The sequence below is a fragment of the Plectrocnemia conspersa genome, unplaced genomic scaffold (genome assembly GCF_051122295.1).
Source record: "Plectrocnemia conspersa isolate PC_06_02 unplaced genomic scaffold, ASM5112229v1 ptg000005l, whole genome shotgun sequence".
Classification (NCBI taxonomy): domain Eukaryota; kingdom Metazoa; phylum Arthropoda; class Insecta; order Trichoptera; family Polycentropodidae; genus Plectrocnemia; species Plectrocnemia conspersa.
In genome coordinates this window covers 18,848,134-18,875,129 of record NW_028277169.1, presented here as the reverse complement: position 1 = coordinate 18,875,129, position 26,996 = coordinate 18,848,134, and the positions used below count along the sequence as shown (strand labels likewise).

The following is a 26,996-nucleotide window of genomic DNA, read 5'->3' as shown; positions in this document are numbered from 1 at the left end:
AAATCCGGGTCTAACAAAATATTTGTGTATGTTATTCATAGTACAATTAATTATTTGTTAAAATGCTCTAAAATCATCGATAAATTTATAAATAATGCCTTAACCGATAATCTGCTCTGAAGTTTTTAATAAATACAGTTGATAGAAAATTTAATTACCTTTAATTTATTATAAAATACTATTCAATCGGCTTATTAAAACCAGAGAAATTTGCAATTAAGCAAAAACACTTTTTTTAAATAAAAAATACGGAAATTTGTCAATATCTTGAAAATTTTCAGATTCAGCGCGATATTTTACACAGTAAATAACTATCAAATGTCATGGGGTCAAAGCTAGTTTAATTAATTATTAATTATATAGAGGTTATTGAATCCCAGACTTTCAGTCTGACGATTAATTGACTTGTGATATCTAATTGACTTGTCCAGTTAGTACAAATTTACCCCGTTGTAGTGCATTGGAATTACGGCTGTCAAGTTATAATAGAAGATTTAAGGACAGAATAGCGCAGTCCGTAACGTCTCCGACTAGAACTCTATAGTTGCGGGTTCGATCCCCGGCAGCGCTACTCGAATTTTTATTTATAAGAAGTTTTATTTGTAAAAATTTTTATTTGTAAAAGTATTTTAAAAAACCGTCCCCAGCTGCAAAGTGATATCTATTGATTATAAATTAAAATACATAATTATTTATAATTATTTATACAAATGTAACCAATTTCCAGATTTTCAGTCTGATGGTTAATATTATATTTACTTTTATGTATTTATCATGTCTGATTGACATACCCAGTTGTAACGCATTGGGCTTACGCCTGTCAGCTTACAAAAGAAGATTTAAAAAAATATTATTTAAATGAACCATTGTAAATTATGTGTTTATCTTAAGCCTGATAATAAATTCACTTCTGGAGTTAGTCAATTTTATTTTCCGAAATTCTTTTGGAAACAGTTATTTCGACAGTAATATCATCAACGTTTTTTTATCTTTTTCATTACAAATCTGACCATTATCACTTGACAGGTTAGAATAATGGGGCACACCTAAAATAGATAACCATCCCGCAACATTTGTTCCAGCTTCTAAAACATCCTTGTTTTATATTTGTCAAGTTCGTTGTGAAGCTGGATGACACGTGCAAGTCTGTTCTTAAGGCCGCAACGGTCAAGAATAAGGGATATGATCGCGACTCTGGCGCACTAAAGCTTGCCAGCGAAAGTCGCCGAGCATTGATGGATTGTCGCAACGTCCAAATGTTTCATTGAGTAGAAACTACGCCAAAAATGCACTAAATTGTATCCCACCGCTTCATTAGGATACAAATACGGATATGACCAGTGCTCCTTCTTGTAGAGATAGTGTACTCAACTTGAAGTCATAATGTATTGCATTTATTAAAAACAATAAGATCAACTTATCTGGACATAAATCGTCAAGATAAGAACCAGTGAAAGCAAGCAAACTCCATCAAGTAATGGACGATCACGTGACTGGATCTGATTAGTGTTTGTAGAGTTTGCCACAACTTTTCTTAGAACACATCCATATATCTATTATCTATTGGGTTATATTTACAATAGAGATCGTACGCGTGTATCTGTGTGTCGAATCCGGTGAACTTTTGATTAATAAGCCGTTATAGAACAGTGTCAGACGGTTTAAGTGCATTTTATCAAGGCGATCGAGCAGACACCGACCGTTGCAGAGAGAGAGACGGTCGGCGGTGTGGGTCTGCGCCCCCGTGGGGTGACCTTCCCGCACGTGTCGGCTGCAGCTCGGTCTAGACGAGCCAAGGTCGACCCACCCCCCGGCCCCGTTCCGTCGCCTATCGATTGCTCCGCGCTCGGTCGCACCATCCTCTGCAGCCCGACCGGTTCCGGCTCTGGACCTCAGAACTCGAGACCTCAGATCATGTTCCGTCTACTATGCTACTTTGTATAATCAAGATTGTCTGAGATTACCTCTGTTCCACGCGGTGAGGACTACTCAGCTGCACAATTACTCAGTTCTGGTTCAAATTTGATTATGGTATCTATGGTAACATTGGAAACACTTATAACGTATGTTATGTCATACACAACCATTTTTACTATAAATACACAAACGAACATAATTTTTAATCTGTGCTTAAATTCAAATGCAGGCGTGTCAAAAAGAAAAGTTAAAAAAAACCCAGACATAAAAAAAATAAACCTGAAACCAGTATTTGGGCACGTGTTTATGGACTTTGGCTGCCCGATACAATCTTGATTGTTGATATATAAAATTTGTCTCAAAATAAGTCTAGTAAAGTAAGTTAAAATTCTAAAAACTATATAAACAAACAATTAATTGTTTCGGGTTTTAAAGCCGAAGGGGTGACTTTGCAGCCAAAATAAACGCCAGAAAGCTTGTAACAATTTATTTAGTTAATTTGTACAATTTACCAAAATTAAATATTGTCGAGTTGTAAATATTCTGTAGACTGATCGCTGTTTGAAAAGCTGATATAAAAGTGAAGTCTCTCGTGTTTAGTCTGGTTGTCTGCTTTCGACGCGCTTGATCGTTTCGAATCGCAATATCGTTTGCGGATGTGCCCAAGTGTCTTTTATATTCAGAAAATGCAGAAATCGGTTGATCAATTGCATCGCTTATATATTTGACCAACGAATTTAGTTCACGCCTTGAAGAAGTTAAATTTGCAAGATTCCGAATGTCGTTAACGCGGATGGTATATCACAATGTTGGTTTTTATGCTGGTAGATGCATTGTCTATTGCATGGTTTCCCAAACTATGTTCCGCGGAACACTGGTGTTCCGCGAATCCAAAATATGTGTTCCATGGAGCCTAAATAGATATTTCACAAAAATTTTGAGTAAATTAAAAGAATGAACATATTCTACTTCATAATGAAGGCGAAGATTTTAGTACCTAGAAGTTGGGTACAGCAAAATAAGCTAAGTGTTCCGCCAAAATTTTCGGATTTGCGAAGTGTTCCGTCGCTCAAAAAATTTGGGAAACCCTGGTCTATTGTAAACTTTATGCACAAAGGGTAGTTTTTCTGGTCATTACAAGCGTTTAATCAGCATGCTAATTGTGTTATTTAATCATACCCTCTTGTCGAGTTGTTCCTTTATTTTCTTACTTTCGAAAGTGTCGTTTAAATAACCTTGGCGGTTAGTTACGGAAAAAGACACAATAAAACAATATTTACAACATTGACTAGATCACAATGCATCCATCAACTGAGAGTAGCCAGATGAATATAAATCAATACTATAAAACATATCATTAAATATCCTGTTTAAAAAAATGTCTTACTACTGCATTTTTTTCTAAATACACACATCAACGCGACTCGAGGGAATCATATCATATATTCCAAACCATAGACAGTCTAATTGCGTATTTTTATAATTATTTATGGTATAACGAAACACAATTTGGTTCTAATTAAACGAGTCCGTGAGCAGTTTTATAATCCTGGGTGGTGTCCTTTTCGATCGTTTGCCCATGGAATACAAAATAAACTGTCGTAAACATAATTACGTTAAAAGCTCAACAAATCTGGAAGCGATCGTTATATGTACCACGAGAAAGTCCCTGGAACTCTAAAATTCTTTTTATAAACATAATTACAATTCTTCGCGAGTCTTCTAGAGTATAAATATTCGCAAAAAACTATGTACTTATATATCTGATTATAATGTTTTGGCGCTGTACGCTCTTATTTGCATAGACGGCTTTGGGTACACACTATGAGGTAATTTTCCTATTATTGTTTGTTTTAGAAGAGCCAGACTTGTTTTGTTTGCTAGTATTCATAGAATTCTATGTAAAGTTATTGTAATGCGAAACGATATCATGTTCCTAAAAAATCTCTTTAAAAATTGTCTATTGTTTGCTGTTAAAGGTAATTATCGAGATAATCCTTAATAATACAATAAGCAATCTCATATCAAAGGCTGTGTGGTATGTTTTGATTCGTGGAAAACACTCCTAGAATATCCAAAATTCTCTTGAATTCTATGATAGATATATGTTGAAAAAGTATATGAGTACCTAGATGTGATCTTTTCACAATGAATTTGTTAGATAGTGTCATTCAAACCGACCGGCGTTAATGCTAAAGTCTTGTAATACTCTTGAGATTCTGTGATCGATACAGTTTTCACCTTGGAAAAATTCCCGCGGCGAAAAGACTCGTTCCTCGAGGCGAACTCGTATAAAAAAGCGTCTAGTCTTTAAGGATGATTTGTGTGCGGGATAAAACTCGAAGCTTTTCCTTTGATACACATTAGCCACGCTCGGCAAAGTGTTATAAGAGCTCATTCTTATTTATAAAGAAGAAAAAATTCCATCTTCACATAATTTTGGATTATTATCCCAACAACGTGAGATATAGAAAACTAATATAGGAACCCCAAAGACCTTTTTTTATAATCACTCGGCTTAAAATTTACTTTATGTCCTTGAATGTAACTTTTTTATTTATATATGTATGTTACTTTTATTATACATATATAATAATTTTAAAATCGCTATAAATTATTGCTTCAATGTAAATGCTTTCCATTGAATTTTAGTATATATCTAAATTATTTAATAGAATAATACTGTATAACTGTTTTAGTGGTCAATTTAATTTAAATCAAGAAATATAAATTTAATAAATCATAGATTATTTTTTATTCAGATGAGTAAAATGTACGTGCTACAACTGACACTGTCTCTTAAATTGCTTGTTTTTAAAGTTGTCGTTATAGCTACTAAAATAATTATTTAAATTATGCTTACGTTAAATTTCTAAATATAGCTGAACTAAATGTATTTTAAAATTAACTACGTCCCAACACCTATACAAGGTTTAGGTTTGTTTTTATTGTAAAAAGTAGCAGACGCTCGGCAGACAACTTATTGCCTATAGGAAGCAAAATATAAGGTCGTTACACAAACGAGGCAATTTCAGGGGTTTAGAACATTTGCTACCTGAGGATTATGTTAGTTTACGCAGATGTTCAAATGCTGGTGACATATGCGTGCCACACATAATCCGCTTTAACAAAGTCACGTTTTGAAATTCAGAGGATCTATATATTATAGATGTCTGATAGCATTCGGCAGAAATTCCAAATCCCATAATCCTTTCTCTGGGGGCGCTGTCCAGTCTGCATTATCCAATGTTCTCATTGACATTGATTGTAATCCGACCTGGTTGCAATGCATATATACATATGTATATAAGTATTATATACTAACTATAGAGCATGCACAAATATGTCTCAAAATAAATATATTTAATTAATTTATATTAAAAAAAATCTTAGCCCTAATAACTAGAAAACATAAAATAATAAAGAGCTTATATATTTTTTTAAGCTTTGGATGATGACTTCATAGCCAGTGATACATTCGGTTAGAATTTTTATTAGATTATATCTATATATGTTGCGACAGAAGATAAATAGCGAGATGTTTTCTCCGAGCGGTGGTGAAGAAGCTGGATCAGGGATGATCTAGTAGGTGGCGTGGCAGCGAGTGTATAGCGGAAGTTAATCCCTCTCTGCTACGATGTTGCTCGGTAGCACTCATGACAGTATATTGTCCGCGGGCGTATGCTGATCTCTTTAAATGGCTATATCCAGGGCTGCAAAGCTTGCTGACCAATCGCAATAATGCAGCGATCATCCAGCAAATTGCTGCAGTCGCTTCTTAGGCGAAATAGGTATACGCCTTTAGAAGGCGACATTCGCTTGATGGATATTGTCTAAGTTCGTATTGAATTGCAACGAGAATCTTGTGAATCGGGTGATTTATTATATGCGTGACCGTTTTGCAACAAAGCAATATTCTCTCAATGGCAATTTAAGAACTAAACTCGTGTTATTTTTAAGGCTATGTGGTCCAAAATCCATTACGCTATTGTGTTATTTCCTTAATAATTGATGATAATTTTAGTCACACTAAATTAATGCAACTTTTGAGACAAAGATTTTTCAAACGTGGTCGCTACAATTTCATCTGTTTTGACCTGAATAAGTTGAAGTCAGATTGAGCAAGGTCCGAGGAATATGATGGAGTGCAAATTATTAATTTAGATAATATACGAAAATCATTGTATTTTGGTGGACGGATGGTGACAGGTAGAAATTAGACATAAATCGGGCCGCTATAGTAGTAGCTTATTGCATTAATACCATTAATTAATTACGTATATGTTATGAATGAGGGCGAGGCCCTGCCAGTCGTGGTACACCGAAAATGAATGTTGCTCACGTCGCCGTAACATCATGTTGCCTGAGTGCTAATTAGCTTATGGCCAAATAAATTGTCCTCCACACAGTATCATTTCTCTAAACATTAACTTTCCTTTTTGGTAAATTTCGGGTTTGTAAACTCTTTATTGAACACGCATATGCTAGCACGATGTATCATTTTGTTTTAGACTATATACTTCATTTTCAGAATTAGTGTTTTAACGCAGATTAGAATCGATTATATCAATCATCATCAGCCTTCAAAGATAGTTTCCCTAGATCGGATATATATAAAAAACGCCAATGAATTGGTTATTTAGTTAATAAAATTCCTAGGATTAAACGTAACTTGAATGCACTTTACATAATTAAAAAAAACTTTATTCGCTTATACAATAAAATAGTTAAAAAGTTATGAGTTTGACTCATAAACATATGTATACATTTCCCTATTATTTTTAATATGCAACGTAAATTATATCAAGGTCAAGTTTTAAATATGCTATTACTCTATTATATGACATAGTCAATGCTAAATGTTGTTTCATATGGAATGTGTTGGTTATGTGTTAACCCTCATCGGTCGTATCGCGCCACATCTACTCGCGCCGCTCTCGTCCACAAATATACGATCTCTCGGTCCAGGAACTAAATTTGTACGAATCTCGCATTATAATACGCCTATTTATATTCGTTGAAATATTAAAATAGCAAAATGGGATATTACGATGGGAAGATAAATTGCGGCATGTGTCTGAATTCGCATTTCTATTATAGAAATAACAATTCTGCTTGCGTATGTAAACAAGCGTAGAGACAAGAGAGTTTTTCTTTTGTGTCTTGTAATACGTATAGATAAGGTTTATTTTTATCCAAATTATGGAATCTTTATATCTAATCAGCGTGCGTACCGGTGAAAATAAACATTGGCAAGTGTTTACGGACCGACGTTTTCTTTAAGCGCTAAAAAAAATAAAACTCTATTTTATCTAATTAATTTATTGTCTGAGACGAAACATAAACAAGATCGGATAGTTTCAGAATAGACTATATTTTATTATTTATATAGTATTTAATATTTTCTATAGATACGAATCTAGGTTGGAATGCTTTGTGGACAAGCTATTTTTATAGTTTTATGAACTATTATTTTTTTCTTGAATACGAGTCGAGTCATCGTTTGCAACAATCGAGCGTACACTTGACCTCTGAAAAAACATACACCCACTCCGAATTTGTCCGCTTGCGGTTCACTGCACTTCATCATAGATTATTAGACTAAATTTACATTTCCTTCTTCTCATATTTGCCAATAGTAACAGTAATTTTCCTGTTGCCTTTTTACGCTGAGAGTAACGGGATGCCAGATCAACTAAAATCTAACTATGTATGTAAAATAACAGCTGACATAGCCTAACCGAAAGATATTACATATACAAAAGGTTTATAACGAATACTTTTATGGAATATATATAATAAATATAATCTATACATCTAACGTGGCGGTGTTAGTAATAAGGTACACAGAAATAATAGAAAAGAGTTTTTTGTTAAAATCATGATTTTTTAAGACTTTGTGTACTAAATTGTATAAACTGTATTTTATTTTGTTACTATAATAAATAGTAGTACACTCAAAAAAAAAATATATTTATAAAACCATCTGTTTGCCAAAAAAATGTTTGGCATTTTTAGCATACACCGCCTAATTTCGCTTGGCACTAAGAGGGTTAATGAACTAATTGAGAACAATCGATCGAACGTCTTGTCGTCTGTTCAGAAAAAAATTTACTCTTCCGTTTGTTTTGAGATAACAACAGTAAATAAATGGCTATTCTAATTGCTTCGTTCCTTTTTGCAGAAGCGCTCTTTTATGAATACGTTGAGGTTATAAAATTCAGGCAGAAATGATCTGTTCCATTCTTAACGTTGCAGCTTTTTTATAGAAAAGTTATTTATATTATAAATTATTATTTCGAACAGCAGACTCGATTTTTATTTATAAAAAAGCGCTAATAATAAAAAACGACCTCAGCTGCAAAGTGACATATATTATTTTTAAATTAATATATATATAAATATTTATATACATAGATGTCACCGATTTTCAGACGTTTGGTGGTAGGTATTTATTGACTTGAGTCAGTTGGTACAGATTTACCCCGTTATAACACATCAGATTACAACAAAAGATTTTTAAAAAAGGACGTCTTTGTATAACAGCTGTACTTTGAGCTGCTGGAGATTCGGCAACACTATTATTAAACATTTATCATTCTGCATTTGCTTGGAATTCGTTTACCAAAATTCTTCCGACCTCCGATCGTCACGTTCGTTGGTATAGCAAAAATGCATTATGCGGCAAGTTGTACTAAAAGTACTGACAAGTATTTTCTAACAATGGTAGGGTAGTTCTGACTAGATCCCAGAAGATTTTCGATCCCTATCAATCTTTGGATTAGAAAAAAAAAGTTAAAAAACCGTTTAAAAATGCCGCTATTTTAATTATAAAATTATTTTTAATTTGTTTCCAAACTTTTATCTCAGCTAAGAGCTTAAAAATATTTTAATAAGAAAACTGTGCTTGTTCTCTTATTTTTTTTATATATGGTAAAAAATTCATAAATATCTCAAGAATAAAAAAAGTGTCGTTAAATCGTGATCCCGGTTTTTTATAACGACAATAGTTTATTAATCATATGTATTGTCAAATCAAATTAAATGTTAATTAAGCTAATGATTTATTTAGTCGCAAGTAATAAGTTTAATATATGTCTAATTAACAGTAATATATTTATAATATATAAAACACTTTATAACGGATATGCCCACATTTCTAAGGTTCTATTCAAAAAATGTTCACGATTCACATCCGTGAACATTTTTTTTATATTCTTCTGTTTTTTTTTTCTTGTTGCATTTAAATCGAACTCTGATCCCAGATACTTTCAGTACTGTAACCCACGATTTTACATAATATCGCGCTAATTTATGCGCATAAAAGCAGCCAGACTTGTTTTGGCGACGTATCGGTCGTTTCTGGTCTTTTACTCCATTTCTGCCGGTCGTCGCTTCCGCCTCGAGTGAGTGTCTGCCTTTTTTCTCCCCGCGAATCCGTTCCATAGAGCCGACTGTGCTGACAGATTTATTAGCCGAGACAGCAATTTGTTAGATTATCAATTATTCATACGTTTTTTTCCCTCTATCTATCTGCCGTCTGCATAGCCCGTCTTCTAATCTTGTCGAAAATCGCTCATCAATATTCTAACGCCGTGCGCCAAGTTCGGAACTCTTCACTTCAAAACAACGAGGTGCTTAACCCTTATTGGTCAGTTATATAAATAACTATTATTGTATCTGTTGAAAAATCAGTGGAGAGTAAATCGATTTTTTTTCTCTGCGCGGCTACTATATTCATGATTGAAAAAATTTAAGTCCAGACTACTTTTATTGTTTCGTCTTTCATTTTCATTTTCACCTCATGTTTTAATCAAATAATACTAATGCCTGTTACTATTTATTGTTTCAGGTTTGTGATACGACCCATTGCTGTTTTTGATATTATAAGTTTTGAATTAAAATTCTACGCACACTCAAAGAAGTAAGTTTTACGTTATGAATATAAAATCAACCTTACATTTATATGTAGCTTTAAAAAATAATGAATGATGTTTGAGTAAATGTGACGCCCAGAATCAATATCAGACATTTAATTTTTTAAAATATGTTTGTTACAAAAAAAATTATATCAAACGCTGTTAAATAATAACCAATAACACATATTTGTACATTTTACTTTAAAATACATAGATGTGACATGTCTAATATTGATTATATGCCTCATAAATATCATCTAAAGTAACCGAAGACTTGGCATATATTATACAAGCTATATCAATGCTTACTTAATTGAAAACAGACAACAGTCCAACTTCGAAACTGGCATTCTCGAAATATTGTTTTGCTATGATAGCTCAGTTTTCTGGTATAGTGCGTCAGAGGACTTCGCTCGAACGTTGGATGCAAATTGGCATAAAACCTGTTTTGACAATATGCTCCGATCGAAATCCGCGTTCGCCGGTTTTCCCATATGGAAATCGTCGTTTTATTGCTTTGGATGCGAGTTGCAAATTTATCGTCTTCGTGGCTCGATTTTTTAGTCATTTGGGTCATAGCGTTTTTGACTAGCTAGCGTGGATGTATACATTTAGGCGGAAAAAATGCATTTTGTTATGAAAAAATCGCCGTCAGATTGGACACGTTGCAATTAAAAAGCCAGTTTATATCCGGGGTATTTTTTTAAAGACCATCTATTATATAAGTGTATATTAATTGGTCTAAAAAATCGTTGGTAATTAAATAGAAGCGATTAGATTCACACATTTATAATAAAATGGACAGGTAGACACTTAAAAACAAGGTTAGGTTAAAAATCACTATGTACAATAGATTATAGTATAAAAATGTATATAAAACACAGTTAATATAAAGAATTTATTTTAAGTTAGTTAAATACGTTCAATACCAATATCATATATTTACTTTTGAATCAAGTTGTTACTGTATTATTTTATGTTAAGTATGCTCATTTGCTCAACAAATTTTAATTGTTTCAACTTCTTAGTTACTATATATTATATATAGCTGTATATAAAGGTCACACATGCCATCGTTTTAGATATACCTAGCGCTGTTTTAATAACGTCATAAATTTATATTTGAAGGCGGTAATCTATATCTCTCATAATGCACCACAATTATTAAAAAAATGCATATGTACAAAATTGTGACATATTCAAAACGCAAAATATATAAAAAGTATTTTTAATCAAAAATACTTAATTTGATACTTTTAAAGTGATCGAAGGCATCGAAAATGCTCAACTTCGTTATACGGAGCGCGTGTCACTTTAACAATTTATTAACAATTCGTGTTCTACGCACTTTCAGGTTTAAAATCCGAAGGGGTGTGACAATGCATTATTTTATAAACGTAAATTTCGCTATCTCGCGATGGAGTTGAAATAGTAGGTCTTGGAAGTCGGCATGTCGAGTTGTATTATTGTCAGCTGTGATTTCGCGGATCCGCTGATGTGTCTCGTGATCATGCAATGTCCTGGCTCATCTCTGTTTACCTCTGTTGATGTGGCTCAATAGCTTCTCTCGCATATTTTATAATGCTGGTTTGAGTGCCAATTTCATCTCTTCTTAGACACACTTACGCATTAAAAGATAAATAGTCTAGATGGCCACTCAAGTGATTAATAATTAAAGGGTAAAATAATAGTATTATGCGCAATATAGCACGTGTTGTCTAGCGCGTATCCTTTCCAAACAAAGCGTAGCTTTTTAACATCGAGAGATAGATGTTCCATGATTTATATCCATTAATAACGCAATTGTTTCGTCACAAAATCTCTTTTCCATTGTTGTGAAAATAGTGTGTATTTTTATTTTAGTGCCTTTTTGCTCGAAGCGTTGACCTTATTTAAAGTTGTTGAAAGATGATGTCGACAGTAATATTTAGCTGTAGAGTTCTTAGAGAGTCGCGATTTCGTCCCTTATTCTGGATCATTGCATTCATAAAATAAAAACTACTTTTTTTCTCTCTTTTCGTTTGTTTAAATGTTTGTTAAAATCATCCCTTAATTATAACAAATTATGCAGACTTTGTTGACTGATTTATATATGTCTTAAGTTCCTGATCTTACTCGTATTTTTATTTTAGTGCCTTTTTGCTCGCGTTGGAACACTATACTGCATTCACGGCATAGTGTGTTTTCAATGAAACCCTTTTTAAAGTTGTTGAATGATGGTGTTAACAATCCATCAACGCTCAGTAAATTTTAGCTGTAAAGTTCCTAGAGATTCGCGATTGCGTACCTTATTCTGTATCGTTACGTCCATTAAAAAACCGCTCGAAAATGTTCCTCTTACACGATCAGTGTTTTCGGCGATAGCTACGAGGAGCTGGAACATTTTATGTTGGATAGAAAAAATCTCTTTTAGGACATTTTAACACTACAATACATACAGTATAGACCAGTGTTTTCTAAAATGAATGCGGCACCCTGATATGAACTGGATTTATAGGTTGATATAATAAATCAATGCTATAAAAAAAATATTAGGTACAAAATTCATTAAAAGTTTTAACAATATTTCAGGGGTTACTAAATTATTATTCCGATATACCATCACAGTTTAAATTTTCAAAGCTTTTCCTAATATTACAGATGAATATTAGCATGAAAATCGAGCTAGGTCGTGTATGTATATATGTTTAAAATAATATATAATAAATAAATTATTGATTATATAGATCTCATTATCATTTTATTAAGCACGATAGTCCAGAGGATAGTCAGTGTTTAATAGTTAGAATCCCATATGGGCTTAGTGTTTTTCAATTTCTATCGTGACTGGAAGATCAGATTTAGTGGTTTATATATAATTATATTTCCGATCGACCATCACTAATTATGTTTTCCTAGATTTTCCCAATCTCTCGTATGAATAATTTAAATTATAGCGACCTAGGTCGTGCATAATTACACTGATTTACAGAGTTTGATTTCAGTCTGGTGTCTCACTACATACTTATTAGTTGTTGATTGTGTTTACCTCGTTGTAACGCATTGCTGCAATAAAAAAATTACAATTAAGAAATATATGCATATATATATTTTCGATGCTTTCTTAAATATTTGACAGTGTGTGTCAATCTGCGGCGTGCGTTCCGCCAGGTGTCCGAACACCAATTAACAGTCCCGCCGCTACCTCATTAAACGTCAGACGGGCGATCTTTTTCGGGGGGCGGCGCATTCCTCGGCGCGTCTGTCGATGGCGTAAATAATTTGACGATGGAAGTATATCGTAAAATTAATGCGGCAAATACACTATATATACGCGAGCGCGTTAATATTAATTCGGCGGCGCTATTTTCGTGGCCAAGACGTTGACGCAACCGAACCGCGTGTGTCATTCAAACTTAGAAAAATCCACAATGTTACTCGGGGAGACCTTCCTCTATGACAGTTTTAATTCGAATGTAAAAATCATGATAGTATCATTCATCAAACGTCGAATCCCTCATATGCCGTAGGACCTACACCAATTATTTTTTTAAGCTTCAACGTATTGTATGCTGATATTTATTTAATATAATAAAATTGCCTTAAAGTTAAATTATACAGACGTCGTAGTTTTATTATATTTTCATAATATGACTACATTCGAATGTCGACCTTTTTGTACATGAAGGGCAACTTCTTCTTGGAACACAAAATTATTCACTTGAGTTAAAATAATGTATTTATATGTACATTGTTTACGACGAACACTTTCACATTGTATATATTATTCAGAATAATGTGAATTGTATATAAATGTGAGACCACAATAAAATAAATAATTAATAATTTCCATATAAGTCTACTCATCATAAAAAAAAGACAAGAATTTGGAATACACTCCGACAAATTGGCCAATTTTTATGGTAAAAAATAAAAAGCGATTATATTCCTGAGACTTTTGCGACAATCACATTTTTTCAACGAGACTTTATAGTATCACTTTGCACAATCTTAATTTGGTTAATAAGTTTTAAATTTACACTTCCAAAAGATGCAGTTTTCGTCTAGGTCAATTCGTACGAAATATTTTTAAAATTGTATTTTTTTTTAACCATACATGATGGCTTCTGAATTTTATAAAACTTTTACAATTGAGAGTTCGGAATATATTTTGTATCCGAATTGTTTTGTAACTGTTTTGGTATATATATACAAATTTTTTCTATGGAATTATCTCACATATTATTTATTAGAAATAGTGAAATCACTCAATACCAAATTGCGAATCACGTATCAATAATATATAAATATATTTAAATAATTTTTAACACTTACCGGTCGATTTACGCGGCGATATTCGCAAGACACCCAACCGTCCAATTTCGAACAAATGTAACGTTTCCGTTAGGCTAAGCGCACGCTGTTATAAAAATGTTAATGAAAAACCCCACCTTATCGGTTTGATTCAGGTAAAGATGGTAATTTTTTTAGAGATATGTTTCTTGAAATTCTTATCTACAAAATTACAAAAAACCCAAAATATTCAAAGGTAACCGCATAAAAAAAAGAAATGTTGAGCTAGACCTAATATCTAAGTACATATTATCAACCCGAAGCATTATAAAAAAATAATCAGTGATTCTCAACTTTTAATTGCGTTAATTTATTTTACAACTTTTTTCATTATTATATTTTGTTAGGTTTACAATATATTTTTGTAATGCTTATTTATTTCGTACTCCTTCACTTATTGATACTATTTTCTAAGAAATAAATTACAGTAAATCAAATTCATATTTTTATAATATAAAATATAATGTTTTTTATTTATCATTATTTTCTATTATATATATATGTATGTAGAGGTATCGTGGGCATTTAAATGCAGATTCATCAATCCCAAATGTGATATTTTATAATATTTAGACCTGAAATGATCCCGATCTGTTCAAATTAAATAAACTGTTCTCAACATGTTTTCAATTACCAACACATTGAATACCGGGCATTATTCCTAAAAATGGAGCGTGCGGCGGGGATTATTTGCAAAAATTAGGACTTTAATTTGTGTAACTATCCAAGCACATTAGTGGTTCGAGTCTTTATTGGATGCGAAGTATACAGTAAGTGCGCGTTTTTCATTATTTTAACACATTGCGTACCGTGTGGTAAAAATACAAAAAGTGGTAAATATATAATATTAAAGCAATAAAATGTTTAGAATCACTGATAATTTTTAATTATATTAAATATACTATATAAAATAATAATACATAAATTATAACAGAAATATAAAATAATAATACATAAACAATAAAAGATTACATTTAGCCATAGGCAAACGTTACATTTGTTCGAAATTGGACAGTTGGGTGTCGTGCAAATATCGCTGCGTAACTTGACCGTCAAGTGTTAAAAATTTTGAATTGATTGTATAGATCACAAAATTAGATATTTTCGGTTTTTATTATATACAACAGTATTTTATCATCATTTTATTATTATCTTTATTGTTTTTATTAAAAATATATATATTTGGTTATTCTAAAATAATATACTTTTTGCTTTCGTTCAGATAATTCGCTTAGGTTAGGTTTAGGTTTGACTTAATTTTTTGCTGTGGCTTTCTAGAAGGCGGTTGTTAAAACAACAATCGCATCGAATACTTCACATAAACCTACTCACCTTGCACTGTGTTATAGTATGTGGCGTCTTGAGGGAAATATTGTTATGTAGGTCAGTGCGCAAGTCAAATGGAAGCAGAAAATAGGGAAGCATGTGCAGAATTTCGGACTGTGATGACGTTTCATCATCACGATGGCCGAAGTAGTGAACGGACAAACAACCGGTGCGTGTTTTTCTTTTACTTGTTATTTATGTGTGTCGGTGGCGATCCCCGCCTTCGCAATAATAATAGTCCCTGGGCTGGCGGGACGCTATTAGAATACACTCGCGGGGGACCCAGGATCATCAGGGCGGATGAATGGCACGATAGAAGGTCAAGGACCTCTCAATAATGCATAATAGCCGTGAACACGTGTAAAGAACAGTACTTCGAGACAAGGACGATTCGTTCCAGTTGATATTTTAAATTGTATTCATGCATTGCTTGAGTAATTATGTCTGTCAGAATATTGTAGTGGGAACAACAATAAACACATAATGTGTTAATTTTATACCTATATTCAAAACTGCTCGTTTTTCTAGTGAAGAAAAGTTTCGAAATAATCAGTTGAAACTTTCGTTCCGCTGCAGTGTCGTGTCTGCTAGACTGTGACGTTAAATGTTTAAGTTAACAATCACTGAATTACGTATTTGTAACGGTGTAGTATCGCGTGGGCGATGTTTTGACAGTGAATTATAAAAAAAAACAGCAATGGCCCAATGGTTGAAGTTCGCTTTACTAATCAGTAGGTCAGTAGTTATAGGTTAATGTTCTTTAATTATTATTGCACAATTTTTAAACTTGAGGAATATATCAGTTTTTCGTTATTATATATAATATAATATGGGTAAGGTAATACTCGTTATTAAATAAAACCTTATCTTGAACTTTACTATATTTGAAACATGTGTTTTTTTATATAGTACATATACTTATTCTGGATTTATAAAATACTACATGTAATATAATAAGTATTTTTTTAAGGTTTTCATTAAAAACAAAGCTCTATCTTTCGACACCCCCTGGGAAATCATAAAGCATAAAATTACCCGAGGGTACGCTAAGATGAAATTATGGAAAAAAATTCTTAATAATAATAAATACCCTTGAGCGATAACCAAACAATAAGAAAATTAAATTACAGGGCGATTCACTAATAAGTTTACATTTGAAAAATGTATTTATTTGACATATATTTTATTACGTATATGTATCATAAAATATCAACTTCTTTATAGTATCTAGGAACTTAACACGTCTACTTTTTTTGTACGAGAATTGTTCTAAAGTTGCTTGATTTCTTAACCCTTTGAGCGGTAACGCTCGTTGCCGAGCGCTCCCACTACGACGGCGCCGACACGCTTTTGTTGCTTTTGACGTGAATTTTTGACTTCTGAGAAGTCATGATTGTTTTTGAGCCCTCCTATTGACCAAAATTCGGTTCAAATATACTTTTATATCGGTATATTTTTAAAACATAGTGTAACATCAAAGTGCAAATAAACTATGGAGCAATATGCGAGATGCGACATCTGTCTGTACTTCTTTATTCGCTTTTTTCCCCTGAGAGAAATATTTTGGACTTGACCTAATGAAAGTTCTAAAACTATAATTAGATTAAGAGGTTTTCCGAGAATTAAAATTAATGAAAATTAAATACTATTAATGTTTCGCCAGATACATTGCTAGAAAATTGTAAAATAAATAAAAACCAGCTCTCCGATAATAATCATCGGATATTGACGCCATTGAACTTTGTGAAGAATTAAAATTACTCTGGAGATTGGTTAAGTCACATTCTTTATCACAAAAAGTACTAAAATTAACGATTAGAATTTAAAAATGATATATATCCCAACGCAGTGACTGCAATTCAAATAATGCTGACAATTCCTAAATATGTAGCTAGTCTTGAGAGAAGTTTTTCAAAATTAAACCTCATTAAAAAACATTTAAGGTCAAGAATGACCGAAAATAGATTAAAAGGGCTTTAAATTTTATCTATTGAAACTAAGATGGCATATGAGCTCGACTTGAAAGAAATAGCCAATGATTTTGCAAAAATAAAGGCAAGAAAAGTTAAATTTATATTGTGCTTAAAGTATATTCTAAATTTAGATGACATTTATTTATAATATTAATATATACCTTGACCTCTTCATACATATTCAATAGTGATAATAACTTCAATTTGAGTGTAATTAAAACTATATTTTCCAAAATATTAATACACATACATGTATATATAATATTTACGTAAATTTACATATATATTTGTCAAGACCATCAAGAGTCGATAATAAGTGTATTTTAAATTCATATTATTTTTTTGTTGTTTAGTGATTGTAATAGATCTTTTACATAATTATTTGACAATAATATGCCCTTGAGGACAGCGCGTAAAAAGCGAATTCTTAAAATTTTTGCTGGCCGTTTGAAATCTGTATAGTCAAATAAATCTAATAAGTTAACGGATGGTAAAAAAAAAAATAGCCGTTGCAGCGAAAAGTGGGCGAGCACTAAACCTCCTTCAGGCATGCCATATGTATTAAAACGGAAACACGTTCTCTATGTTGCCAAGTATATTTTATTATACATGGAAGATATATCAAAAACTAAAATTAAAAGAGTCAATAAATTTAATATATCAATAGATCATCCTGTATTTTATTCTATGTTAACAACACATTTTTTCACAACCAGTTGAATTATTATTTTGTGTTACTATAGTAATGAAATGTCTGATATTTTAGTGTTTTTTAAACATTTTTTTATTAAATATTAAAATGTGCGTTGGTTTACTTTTTCATACGCACGTATATTTTAACATGTTTATAACGTTATATAACGTTAAATTCTTAATTAATGCTGTAATTACGGCGCCGGGACGCTTTTCCGCGAGCACCGGGTTGGAAAATCTCTAATTAAATCAGTGAATTTTCGCACAGAGACAATAATTATTGTATGCGAGCCAACGAGCGTAAACGCTAAGTTAACGTTTAACCGCTTTTCTGAACAGCCGCTGAACTAACTTAACTAACGGTGTTACAATTTTTTTATACATATTCTTTGCGACAAGGCGAGCGTCGCGACGAGTGAAAAGGTGCGTGAGTCAGTCGTCAATTTGTTAGTTGAACTCTTTGGCATTTTGCCTCACACTTTGCGTATACGCTTTTATAAATACAGAATGCCGGTTCACACCGATATTTGATGTATAAGTATAATTGAGAAACAAATATATCAAATCCATTGTATTGTATATTTTAAAGTTGACCCCCTCCCTAATAATAATGGACATCTATAGACCAATCACTCCTCTCATTGCCAGGAAGATGAATGTGACTTATTTATTTGATGACGTGAGCTAACGGTAAATTCAAACTGTATTTTTATTGCTATTTTGCAAATTGAACATTTTCTTTAAAAATAATTATTTGCAATTGTGTATCATGTATGTATTCCAAGATTATTAGCTTGTTTACTTTGTTAACTAATTCGCTTTTTTCTGTGGTGTCACTAGTTTTATTTTGATTGTTTTCTATATTTATTTTTGTCTCATATTTATTCTGAAAGTCACGTTTATAATCACATGATATGATATTTATTGTAAATCTTTCGCTGTAATATCACAGACATTGGTCCAAAGCGCTACAATGATGTAAACACAATCAATACCAACAATTTTTTATTAATTAAAAACATTGTAAACTATAAACTTACAATCAGTAGATGCCATTAAATACGACCTAGCTTATTTGTATTTTAATTATTCAACTGACAGGTAGTTACTATAAAAAATTCACAGATCTCTAACATTAGAAGTGTAAAATAAAACATATGGTTTTATAAATTTACAAAGGTGTTGATGAATATCTTAAAATTCTTCTTACAAATGTAGAACTTGAACGCGTATTTTACTCGACAAGGAAAATATGTAAAAAATACGATTTTGTATGTTAATATTTTATATTAAAGTTAAGTGTATTGAATTTTAGAAATACCAGGATTGAAAATATGTTTCGGTATTAATCAAAACCTTCACAAATCTCTTGTCTTATAAGGTCTTGATCGTAAAACATTTTCCTACGCTTTTCATTCAAAATCTCAATTTTGCTGTACAGTTCTACGAACGTAATTTGACGTTGAAGTATTAAAATTGATGTATTGTTTCAACGTTGTTCTTTTGAAGCACTTTGATTTTTGTTTTACAGTAAAGTAATACATACTCGGATAACGCATTCGCGCAAAATGGATTATCGTGTAAGTAGGTAGACGGGTGTAGAGCAATAAAACGTGACCCAGACAGACCTTGACACACAAAAATACAATCGGACGGGTAAACTTCGACGTAACGGGGCTTCAAAGGTTAACACGAAGATCGCCCCCTGACCAGGCGGGTGGTTTTCAACGGGAAAATCTATACCACGTCTACGCAGTGGAAACTCATCGACACTCGTATAAAAATACAGAGATAGATAGCTCTAGCTTATAACTCCCGAAATGATCTAATTTTAATAAGGGAAGTGCGATAGAGACGGCTCATGGTTCGGAGCGGTCGAACAAAAGATTTTTTTCGGAAACTCTCAGTCACAGCATCGCTGAAAATGGCTGACGATTTTTTTCGTAGGCGACAATGGGAATTTTTAAAAACTCAGACGCGCCTTTGAAAAGTGTAACAATTGTAGAGACGAAATCCACTTTGGGAAATTAATATGGAGTGTCTGAGATTTCTGGATAAAAGCGCGACCTTCTGCGTCCTACTACGCTGGGGGTAGATTTAAGTGAAATCATAAAAAAACGACACTTCGATATAGAGGACGATAACAAAATACACTCGCATTTATATTCCGAATCGGATGAAGCGATTCACATACATACATTGATAAAAGTCAAAAATTTACGTATCGTACCATAAAAACATTCTTTTATATTTTAATCATATTTTGATTACACAGTAATTTAATATAATTAGAAAAAAGTATAGCTTTTTGCTATTATCTATTCGTGTGTAAAATAACATATTTAATTCATGGTTTTAATCTTGTATAAATTGATTAACCAACTATTTATTTTATTATATTACATTATTAGTATCACTATATTTTATCTGTGTATGTACAAATATTATATTTTTTTGTAAGAATTTCCATTATTTTATTTTTAATAACGATTTACGCATCTTTCTCTATTGTGTTACATATTTCTCCGAATGCAAATTAATCATGTGCCGTTAGTTTAAATTTTTGCAATACTATTTTCAATGTTTTTATACCAAAAAGAATCGTATAATATTTTAAATCTATTTTAACAACAAAGTTTGTGATTGGATATCATTCACAAGTGGTTGTCGTGGCAAAATACAACCATTTTTTCCCACTAATTGAGAAATACCTTACATTCATGTACATAAACTACATATTTTTATTAATAAATATTACATTTGTAGTTATGACGCTGGAAGAGTTGTTTAATATATTTTTAATTTATTTCAAAAATGTTATATAATAACATAAAAATGCAGGTGTCAGTATCGGGCGGCAGTGTTGTGAAAATCATGTCTCGGTATTTTGTATTTTGTCAGTCCGTGTCACGTGTCTTTTATTCTGGTCTTTGTATGAAACTGAATGAGAGATAAGGGCATGCTGACCGCATGCTCTTATCTTTCACTCACTCTCATCACGATCGAGACCGCCCACGTTATATATGTACGTATGCATACATACATACAAATTCATACATATACACATATAACTAAAAACAAGATAAAATAACAGACACAAATCACCTCAACATGTATGCATTGTCCCACACGAATTGAACCAAAACCCCATATGTGCACGAGAAAATGTCAATATCTCTATGCACATTATTGAGCCGACGAACGGCCTCTGCCAGAGAAGAGTCGGCTAGTGCTCCAGTTCTAGACCTCATAGGTAAGAACAGTGGACGCTACCGAGAGCTATAATCACCTTCTGGAGCCCACATTTGAAACTGCTCCAGCACCGAATACGATACCTTTAAAGTGTTTAATTATATAAACACTTTTGCGAGTTGACAAAGAAGCGTATCCCAGCGCTCTTAGAATAAAAGCACTGGAAAACAAGAACGTATAATACCTGTATTCCTTTAAGTATATATATATATATATATATCAAAGGAATTTACGCTGTACTTTTTCAGGTTCAATTCATTACATTGACTCATTACTCCTGGAATCCAAATAGTAGAGCTAGTTTCTAGTATGCTACAGACTAGAGCATCATAAAGAGTGCGCAATACTGAAGTGTTCCTGAAGTAGCGCGCATTTCTTAAGATAAAAGTAAAATGTAAAAACATATCTACTAGTTGCCGATTTATACAAAAGATACATACAACAATCCTATTCGGTGTGCAAGGCCTTAGTATTGTTTCTATGCATGTGTCGAATCATACGAATAAAAGATTTAAAAAGTTTTTGTGATGTGGTAATTGATGATAATTTATTGCTGTCAAAAGTCTGCGTGGCTATTGTGTTTTCTTACACCACTCGAGTTTTACTTGGCTATTGCTAGAACTCCCACACTTCATACCTTAAATCTATCCTAATTTGATGAAAATGCTTAACCAACAACGTTTAGTACTGAGCCATCATCATTATCATCATCATCTTAGGTTTATAAATCAATGAAAAATCTGTCTATCGAACTTAAATTGCATGTGTGGTGTATGTCTATTGTTTCCTAGTTCTAAAACACTATTGTATATATATATATCTATTATACATACACCTCTAGTCTTTTATACTGATATGTATTTATAATATAATAATAAAACGGTTGCTATATAGTATTATGAATATTATTTTATATATTTTAAATTCCAAGCAATTGAAATCGTTTTTTCTTCTTCTTAAAAATGTACTAAGTTAATTGTTACAACCCCTCAATGTCATACACTTGACATACAAAAGTTTTTTTCTTCGACATTGTGGTGCTTGTGCTCCAGACGCGGGAGAGCACTTCGGTACGATTTCGAAACTAATTAACCGAAAATGTAATAGAAAGCTGAAACTGAGGGCTTCTCAGTGACGTATTCTCGACTACGTCGTAGTCCTGCGTAGGACACAAGGGTGAACTTTCCGGGAACGGCACGGTGGGTCAGTGACGTCACGTCTCGCTACCACCACCCCCGAATCTCCACCCACTATAGCGCCCTAGTCGGTGCGTGCCCTACATCTACACCCCCTTACATTATTCACGGTTTCCACTTGGAATAGCTCGCTTTCTCGCCGTTCTTGCAAAACCAACCCTCGCCCGACCCACCGAGAGAATTCGCAATATTTACGTAGCATACGTTTTTCTTTCTTTCTAAAACCTATTTCCAAAGCACTTTTTAAAAGTATGTCACGGGCAAACTTAAGGCTTGCTCGACACATATACTCTATTTGTAAACATCGCATTTTTCTATTTCTAGCTCTCTGCATCTCTCCAAAATATATGCAATGTATATTTTCCATTTACACACAGTACAAAAATAATTAATACCATTTAAAACAAGTTCATTACACACAACCGACATGCATGAATAACGAGTGGGGTTAAATTCCGGATTGCGTAATAATTGGGTTTGTGGAACGGAACTAATGCGTAAGTCGGGTACTGTCTGTATTAGACAGACAAACATACGCCACTCGAATATAAATTGGTCCACTTTGTGATCTTAAACGAAAGTAGGGCTACTTTTAAATGCGCCATTAGTGTCTTAACGATTTTGATGTTAATAACTGTTTATAAATGTTTTAAGAAACACATTGGATGAACTCACTGATGCCACCAATTTATGTTGTAAAAGTCTTCGGTAAAACTCGGCGACTTCGTTTCGAAGTTAATAAAACTATCAGTAACTAAATCTTCCGGGTTTATTGATAAACTTTAAAAACACACCATCAAATATTTTTGCACCGTATGATACTCCTTTATTTATAACTAGGGTTCTCATAGTTTTCAACTTTTCGAATATTGAATAAAAAATGTGTTAAGTATTTGAATATTCGTAATTATCAATTAATTGCCTATAAAAATTATGGTTGAATAATAATTATTTTCCTAATCGAAATTTTTAGATGCTGTGCGAATTACTGATCAATAAGGGAGTACTAGTCACTCGGGAATTTTCGAGAAAATATGACTATCTGTGTTGCTCAAGTATCATATACAAAATGTTTCATTCTAAGATTTTTACAAATTTCATTCGAAATTGTATAAACGAATATTTTACGATAATATTCAGGCGAATAATTCCAATTATTGAATATTCGATTAAAAACCCTATTATAACCCAAATTAAAATTTACGTTTTAAACTTACATTAACTATGTAAAAGCTTGGTCGTTGCCTAATAAGCCCATTAATTTTTATTATACTTCATCTATGACTGTTTTTTTTTAAAATAAAATGCAACATTATAGCAGCAGTTCATAACTATATATTATTGAAATAATATGTTTTAAATATGTATCATGAAATAATCCATGATTAACATTAAATACAATAAACCTTTATAATATACTATACTTTGTTTAATTTAACAGAGTCACTTTGATGCTTATCTCGTATTTCACAACGGTATTTCATTGATCCGCTCGCGCCGAGCAAAATTGTCATATATCTTCCAACTACTTTATTGTTATTCCGACACTCGCAGCGCACGGACGTATTCATATTGTAAATGATAACTATTGATAAATTATTGATTTTGATAGCTTATTACTTTCACTACTACAACATAAAAAATATAGTAACATTTCTAATTTCTCTAAATTTGTTTAAAATATAGAAAGGCGTAATGATAAATATACCGAACGTATATAGAGCGTGGGGGCGTACACCCAAATTTGTCATCTCTTTTTCACTTATGAATAATGACGAAATGAATAGACCTCGAAGTGACTCTGTTAAAAGAAACGTAGTGTAGTTATTATTATTAAATATATTTTTTAACATAGAGATTGGAGCAAAAAATATAGTAATGTGACAAGAAGTAAATATAACATAAAAATGGTTTAAAATTTACTATTTTTGGTAAACAAAAATATTTTTTGTACGCATATTTTTATTAAATTTAGTAAGCAGTTAAACACAATAAAAAAAAACAATCAGTTTTAATTTAATTTCTAATGCTGATATTGTCTTTAAAGTAATCCAATATATAAATAAAAGCGTTGCATCTAATAGTAAAACATTTCTAAAAAAACAGTAGGGACTATCATTCGATCGAACTTGACGTTCTTTTTTGGTCTTGAATTTTCAAGCGCTTCCGTTGAGTCATATGATATAAGTCAAAGTATCTCATTATTATACATTTTATTATTTAATATTTACGACCTATCTTATTTTTATTAATCATCAAGAATATTTATTTAATATATATTATTTTTTGCATATTTTTATCTTTGAAGTCTTCGTGGCCATTTTTGAAAGCATTTATGAATGAGGCTTAGAACAATTATATATAAGATACATTCATAAACGCTTCATTTGCACAGCCAAAAAACAGTGACTCTTAATCAACTACGTGATTAATACTTTTTTTAATCCGTTTAACAGTCAGAACAATATTATTTAAAAATAAGTTTTCGAACTTAAAATTGATATAAAATAATCTATCTTCAAGGGTATGTAGCGGAACGTTATGTCTAGTCACCCGAAAGCCCTTGAAATCGAACCGGCACAACCTTTATGTAACCTTTTTTATTATTTCAACTGAATAAGAAAGTTAGGAAATTGTTAAACTAATTTATTTTTATTATTATAAGTATCATAAGTTAAAAATGAATCTTTGTATAGGTTATCGTTGTGATAGCGTTTATGAGTTTCGGCGCCGTCTGCCACCTTCTATCTTTTAGTTTACATTAACTTATCGCTTTAAAAACAGTTCACTTGAGCTTCTATGAATGAATAACAGTTTGAGATTGTATATACATGTATAATATGTAAATGAAAGATGGCTTATACAACGTCGTATGTAAAACAAAGGGTTCCGAATCCGGGTAGAGGGTCGCGACCTAATGCCACATTACAATGATTTATAAACGGATTTGAAATTAAAACTGGATGAAAGGGTTGCCGCTTTTCTTTATTTGATATTTCTTCATATTCATATGCGAAAGAATTTGCTCTCCTTTGATTTGTATACTTGTGGGAGTGGACCTTTCTGCTACATTTTTCACTTTAACGTGGCTTGTTGTTTGAGGCGAGTCATCCTTCCGAGAAGATTTTTTGTGAAGGAGTTTGTCTGGAGGATATTTTCAAAATTCGCATTCTTGTGATATAACGATCCTTGTCTGGCAGCGTCGTTATTTTATCCTTGTTATCCGAGAGTTAAACCGAAAAACTTACATACATACATACATGGCATTATCCTGGATTCACATTTTATATTACTGAAAATATACATATCTCAAATTGAATAATGTAAAATTGTTCTATTGTAATAAATATTTGGGTAACCCAACTTTGCACGAAACCAGTTAAATTTTATTTATATTGTAAAGACGGAATTTACGTTCACTAATATAAGGTTCTTAGATATTCAACTAATATTAAATATTAGTAGACACAATGTTTATAAATATATACTTACTTTAAATAGTCCTTTTGTTATTATATTGTAATATAATATATTATACATTTATGTGCGATTGAATCGCGCAATAATTTTCTTAATCAATATAATGTTTTTTTTTATCTAATCTTAAAAATACAATTGTAATTTGGTATTGTCTTCGTTCCTTAAGGTTCTGATGGTTTTGAAGAGGGTTTAAATTATTTAATTAAAACTTGGCGAATCTTCTTAGATTTCAAGTTTATCGATAACTTCAGTGACGTAAATAATTAATATTGAATTATAATTTTTTATCGCGAGTAAATTTTTTTAAATCCACTAGTGTTTTTGTCCGGTGTTACAATTTTTTTTCCTGTATAAATCTGAACATTCTTATATAACAACTTTGCATTTTTAACTATTTAAGTAAGTATTTTTTTACAAACCATCCCCCCTCGAAAAGTATTTCACACTTGCACTGAATTGAGTTGAGTGGTAAGGAAATTTTCCCTTAAGAAATAAACAAAAGTAGGCAGTAGGTATAAAAAAGGTTGCCCCTGCTTTAATACAATTAATACAACAAAGTTTCAACATCACATGCTCCTGAATTTCTGCCTTGTGATTGATTTTTCACCGGTACTGTATTATACCATTGTATTCATTAAAGTTAGGTTTGGGTTTAAACAGCAAGTGGACGTATTGCACTGCCAAAATGTTCCGACCATAGTGTAATAATACAGCTTCACTTATAGTGCACAGTTAAATTATAAATTATTTGTTTGATACATTAGTTTATGAAATTATAATTTTACTAGCGACAGTAAAAATGCATATATATATTTATTTATTTTGTATTAAATCTTCCATTATAACCTGACAGGCGTAAGCCCAATGCGTTACAAATGGGTAAATCTGTACCAACTGAGTAAGTCAAT

The 26,996-nt window shown here is 32.0% G+C and overlaps 1 protein-coding gene across 5 annotated transcripts in view; it reads left to right on the top strand.

The window, feature by feature from the left end:
- The window catches only part of LOC148235031 (uncharacterized), a 208,488-nt gene that overhangs the window by 168,960 nt on the left and 12,532 nt on the right, over positions 1-26,996 (top strand). For 2 of the 5 annotated variants that reach the window (XM_088185401.1, XM_088185399.1), the window contains one exon: positions 9,770-9,841. The exons of the other annotated variants lie outside the window; for them this stretch is intronic. The gene's annotated coding sequence lies outside the window, so the exon portion shown is untranslated. The remainder of the gene's footprint in view (positions 1-9,769; positions 9,842-26,996) is intronic. 5 annotated transcript variants of the gene reach the window in all.